Source organism: Cynara cardunculus (genome assembly GCF_001531365.2).
Source record: "Cynara cardunculus var. scolymus isolate 2C chromosome LG 9, CcrdV1, whole genome shotgun sequence".
NCBI classification, from domain to species: domain Eukaryota; kingdom Viridiplantae; phylum Streptophyta; class Magnoliopsida; order Asterales; family Asteraceae; genus Cynara; species Cynara cardunculus.
In genome coordinates, this window is record NC_037536.1 from 10,711,141 (window position 1) to 10,717,480 (window position 6,340).

General features: G+C 34.2%; 1 long non-coding RNA gene across 1 annotated transcript; it reads right to left on the reverse strand.

Moving 5' to 3' along the window:
* Positions 1 to 877: 877 nt before the first annotated feature.
* LOC112518531 lies at positions 878 to 2,418 on the reverse strand. Its single transcript, XR_003069807.1, has 3 exons — positions 2,303 to 2,418; positions 1,237 to 1,332; positions 878 to 1,136 (listed from the first exon to the last, which is right to left on the reverse strand). It is a non-coding gene; the product is annotated as an uncharacterized LOC112518531 (long non-coding RNA).
* Between the last annotated feature and the right edge of the window lie 3,922 nt (positions 2,419 to 6,340).

Here is a 6,340-nt window from a genome sequence, read left to right on the forward strand (position 1 = left end):
CCTTCACAGTGTTTTTGCTGTGAAGGTTCGACTTTTTAAAACCTTCACAGTGTTTTTGCTGTGAAGTTTACGTGTAAAAACGTGGTCTCACGGGTCTCACGAAAACAGGCTGGTCTCACGTGAACCCAACCCTATATATATATATATATATATATATATATATATATATGTATATATATAAATTAAAATTAATATATATATGCATATCGGGCCAGGCCGGGCCGGTGATCACCGTCCCCGCCCCCGTTAAAATCCCCGAATTCGTCCTTGATCCCCTCCTCGTCCCCGATAAAATGTCTCCGAACCGGACCCAAAAATTTCGGGTTTCGGTTTTCACCGTCGGTTTCGGATTTTTTTTGCCATCCCTACCAACGGGTCACTACTGAACTTATCGATCGTATAAATTATCATATTAGGACCCGGTCACATCCCATGCCAAACAGTTTGCCCCAAGTGCTGGACCCAAATTTCATCATCTAGGTTTATGAATACAACACGGATATGCCAACTTATTATTTTATTTTGAACAAGTTGTAAACACCTATCAAAATTTTAATTATTTATTCATGTTTGATATTTCATTCTAAATAAAAATAATAATATTTCTGGAGTTGTAAGAGACATGAACCACAAAATTTAAATTCCCCAATAATTATTTGATGAAAACAAACGATTAAAAAGCAACCCACGTATTTTCTTTATGGGGGGTTTCATGTGAGGTGCACAATTAAAAAAATGGAGGGGACATGTGGGCTTGAAGTTGAAGTAGGCTCGAGACACCATAGAACCATGGTGTCTTCCGATGGGACCAGGGTGAGTAAGCCACTTGGGTGAGGTCAATACTCTTTGGCCATTCTTAAACTACAACAACCATATGTTACGATGAAAAGATCTAATAATATTATTATACTGAAAATTATACAATACGAAGCCACTGAAATACGATTCATCCCCTACTGTCTTAAAAACCGTAAGCCAGAACCAACTACAACAGCATCGAGGGTCAGGTCGTCTGAGTGATAGATGGTCCAGACGAACGACCGCCATGACAATCGACAATCTATGTGCTACTAATACGACTTGCGCTTATCCATGGAACCCCGATAGGTGGGTTGTCCCGCCACCATGGGTTGCACCTGTAACACCCCGATTCCCAAAATTTAGCACAATTCTCTCAAGATCTCTACAAAATTTACAGCAGAAAAAAATAAATCTACATGAAGCTAAGATTCTTACCATAGTCTAAACAATCGAGCGGTAGCTGAAACCACCTCCATCTCAAGGTTTACAGCTTTACCCTTCCCATGCTAGCAATCTCAACAAAATATACACCTGGAAATGTTTTAGTTTTGAAAATGAAGGTTAGTCCGAAAGGTCTAGTGAATTCCTAGTAAACCACTGTATAAAACAAACACATATTTTAACGTCATTTCATAAAATATATGCTAAAAACGAATGAAGACTCAAAAGACCACATTCCTACTCGATTAAGGGGCCGTTTACCTAAACACTTACCCGGTAAGCGTTTAACGGTAAAATTCAACTCTATCTCTTGTTTATTAGATAAGATTTTAGTCTACCAAACGACATAGTATATAATAATTTACCCGGTAAGCGCTAACCGTGGTAAGAGTCATCGTCATCACTTACCGGGTAAGACTCTCGATTCGTGCATTCGCTCTTACCAGGTAAGATTTTTGGTACTTGTCATATTCATCCGGTAAGGAAATATGACTTGATAAGTGCTTACCCGAGTAAACATTTGGTAAACGGCCCCTAAGTATACAGAAGGGTCACCAAGTTCTAGTTATGCACACCTCTGACTTCACACAGTGGCTACAGAGCTGCCACTTCCTTGTGCAGAACCCTCTGTTTCGTCTGCACTGTCCGAACACACGATTTTTATCCCAGAAATCTATATCTAACTTTCCAAAATTGATTGTAACATAAATCCGACATTAACCTAATACATTATAGCATCAACAAAGGCATACATAATCAACAAGATCAAAGAAATCACAACTTCAATAACTCAAAACCCCAAAATCCTGGTTCAAATCAGTTTCAAAACTGCTAAATCATTAAAACTCAAGAACTTGATCAAATCCAAGGTTCTCATAAATAAAACCATCGCCAATCACAAAATCGATTACTAAATTCAAACAATTCAAATATTTACACCATAGATCCATAATTTCTACACTAAAACGATCATTTGAGATCCAAAACCCTCAAACAATTAAAGGTAAACCCTTGATAATAATGATAAGATCTTAAAGTAATCAAGGATGATAATTCATACCTCACAAAACGAATCCATTAGATTAATATTTCTTTAAAAGCTCCATAGCTTCCTCTCCAAGGTATTCTCTCAAATGGAAGCTTTTCCACACCCGCACACACAAAGATATAAAACACGGTCTGGTAGAAGGAGAAAATTCACCTTTTAACCTTTTAGACCAATATTTACAACATAGGCCCTTCAAGAATCATAGAAAAAACCAAACCAACCCTACACTATATTAACTTAGGATTTGGGTAATCACAACCTTGACCCACCAATACAACAAACCATGCAGGTGTACTCCTCTAATGTTGCTCCACCTTGGGGCTGGTTTTCTAACTCCGGGTTGATCAAGCTAGTACCTTTCCTCAAATGTTCAACACTATGTCGTTAAGGGTACGTTTGGTACATTAAACATGACAAAACAAAACAGAGATTCATGTTCCATGTTTGGCATGACTTTTATGTGGAACAGACAGGAACAAAGTGGAACAAGCATGTTCTACCTCTACCCTATGGAACAGGGTGGAACAAGGTGGAACAAACTTATATTTTACTAATATAACTTTAAAATAAAACTTAATTCTCTTCTAAAACATCAAATAGGTCTTTTTTTTACATTTTATTCATTCTTTAAATTTTATTTATTATATTTTATGTTTCTTAAATTTCCATTTTACTGTCCTCAAAATATTATTGTTATATGGTTTCTATATTTTTATTAATTTATGTAATTTAATATATATTAATAATAAAAAATAATGTAGAAAAGAGATAAAAATAAAAATTGGAAGCTACATAAACTGTTTATTTGGTGTCATTTTAATTGTTTTGGCGAAAACTTCAAATGATATATTTTGTTATAAAAGTTAGTTATTCTATTATAATTTAATAAATTACATAAATTAATTAAAATAAACAAGTCATCGACGGTAAATTGGTCATTTTACTTGTTTTGTTTTGTCCAGTTTTACCTTACCAAACGTTGTTTTATCTTGTTATGTCTTGTCTTGTTCCGTCATGTACTATCCTGTCTTGTCTGGACACCAACACACCCTAAATGATCTCGAAGATGCTAGTTGGTACATGGACACTGGTGCTACATCTCACCTTCATATGGACTCAGGTATACTCAAAACCATTTTTAATAAGAACATGATTAAACCTGTGTTAGTTGGTGATGGTTCTCTGTCCATATTACTCATACAGGACATGCTGAACTGTCAACCTTTATCGTCCTCAACATTCTTCACAATGTCCTCGTCACTCTCAATATTGTTAAAAACTTCATCTTTGTTCTTCAATTCACAAGAAATAATAAATGCTCTACTGAATTTGATGAATTTTTCATGTGAAGGATTACGAACTCAAAAAACTATCCTCCAATGTGATAGCACTAGCAATCTCTACCCTGTCACCACCCAGCGGATCTAGTGCATTGTGGTAGGAGTCCTAGGCTATGACACCCAAAATGAGGTAAATAAATAAATTAGAAAACAAAAAGAACAAGGAAAATAAAATGAATTTTATTTCATTGGAAAAAAATATACAAATATATTTGAAAATTGGATTAAAAATGAAAGAAAATGTCATATTAGGCGTGAAATGTGTAAAGATTTCAAAAGTGATAGAGGCAGGGGGCCGAATGCTATTTTATAATAGTTAAGGGTTGGGTAAGAGGTTAACAGGTCCAAACCAGAAGGACCTGTTTTGTAAATATACATCAGATCTGAAAATTCAGAAACGCGAAAACGACCTCTCCTTTGAAGCTTTATATCAGTTCGAATCGTCAACTATTAAGACAAAAAAAGAACAGGTATATGTAGCCAACACTTTTCTCTACACTTTGGCTTCAAGAAAACCAAAGTTTCATCGAGTTTCGAAAGAGAAATTGGAGGTTGAAGTTCGAGTTCAAAAAGCTCCGTTTATTGACGATTGGAGGTAAAATACTCAACCAAATTTCGAGTTCTTTATATGGTTGGCTTCATTTTTAGGTCCTCTATGAAACCTTAGTAGCTTTATATCTAAGATTTTAGTTTTGGATGTTCGATTTTGAGTTTTTTACTGATTTTCGAGTTGTTTTAAGACCATAACTTTAAACGAGCGTATGAGACTCAATATTTGATGGTTTTCGTTGATTTTTGTTCCTATGATTAAGGAAAATCGTTTTCTAGAGTTTTAAGAAAAAGAATCATCGAAAACAATGAAGGATTGAAGGCAAGGGACAGTTTTCCGGTCGCCAGCGCTGTTGGGAGAGTGCAGAAGCCATCTGGGCTTGATGCGGGCCATTTGGGCCGTTTTTATTTGGTTCTTACTTTTATCGTGGGATTGTTTTATTTTTGGACTTAAGATTTAGTTCATATAACATCTTGGGTGTATTTGGATAATTAATTTAACCATGCCAAATTTAACCAATTAGTATATTATTCCATTTTATTATATTGTATAAGTTATATTGTTTAATTAATTTAAATTTTTTTTTTAAATAGTATGTTATTTAACTAACATATTAACTTATTTTAGAGAATTAATAGTGATTAATTAATCTTTTCCTAAGTGGTTTATTAAATTGATTAGTAATTTAATAAATATTCTCTTAGTTGTCGGAATTTGATTTTATCAGTTGTCTAAGACATCTTAATATGAAACATAAGTCTCATTTAGTTGTTAAAAGGTTAAATCGACGTTAAGAGTTGTTATCAGACATAATACTGAGAGGTTTCTTTTATTTTGATGATTTAATATTGAGATTAAAGTGTCGTATTTCCGAGTTAATCAATTATAGAGACGCTTTAAATTAGAGAGTTTGATTTATAAGATCATAAAATGTTTGTTTTGATGTTTTAAGTCGTTGTCGAGTTTTAGTCATGGGGTTTGACTAAAATTAGTCGGGGTTGACCGAGTTGATCAAGGGTTGACTTTTGACATGTTTGACCTATGTGGATTTTAATGATTGGTTAAATAGAGTTGTTTGAGGCATATTAAGATGCTCGGATGCGAAGTTTGACTTTAGGTTGGGTCAGAATGACAATAGTTGATTTTCGTTGACTTTTTGAGAAATTAAGACGTTAATAAGATATTATGGTATGAAATGTGTAGGCATTTGGTCAAGAGCTATCGGTAGTCAATCTATACGCAATCAGGTGAGTCTTCATGAGACTTACAATGGGATGCATACATATGTATAATTTTGTTTTCGAGCATTATATGATTTATATGATAATGTGTACATATGCATGATGTTTCAGTTTACATACATGATATATTTTACATGTATGTTATTTTATGATTAGTTGCATGCTATGTGTTTATTTTGTTTCCAAATAACTCTAGCATGTTATTTCATTTGAAAGTTTTATGATCAGTTTTAGCGGGTGAACATTTGACCAAGAAGTCACATGACAAGTGGCACAACCCCGTAATGAGTGTCTAGACAGGTGCAGGTCGGACAACTCAGGGAATGCCAGTGACTAAATGACTCATACCTGACAGACAAATTATGAGATCTCTTTTCTTTCAGTGTTGCATGTTTTTTTTTCCAGAAAATGCATACTATTTGGTACAAAGTTTACAAGTTGATATGTATGATGTGAAATGATTTTTACTCACGCAAACCATGAATTCACTGAGCTTTATAAGTTGAGTATAGTATGCATCTCAGGGACAGAAGGTTTCAGGTTGGACAAAGAAAAAGAAGGGCATACATAGAGATTTGTCTAGTCCATTTAAGTTCAATATTTAGGTGCAATAATCTATGGTATATAAATTTGTAAAGCAACCCGGTATGGGACGGGCTGACTTTAAGTTATATATTTATTCTTTCTAAGTCTTCCGCTATAAACGGTCTAAAGTATTAATTTAGTCATTATTTTTGGAGTGCTTTTGGAGAATCTGTTTTAGATTACGTAACATCTCTCATGGTAAAAATATGGGTGTTACATAGGCCCCCAACAAACCCACCAATTTTTATAAAAAAAATCTATAAAAGATTTGTTTAGTAAATTTTCATATTGTGCGTTCAACAAGAACAAGGCTAGGCCCCAACTTGATATCTTG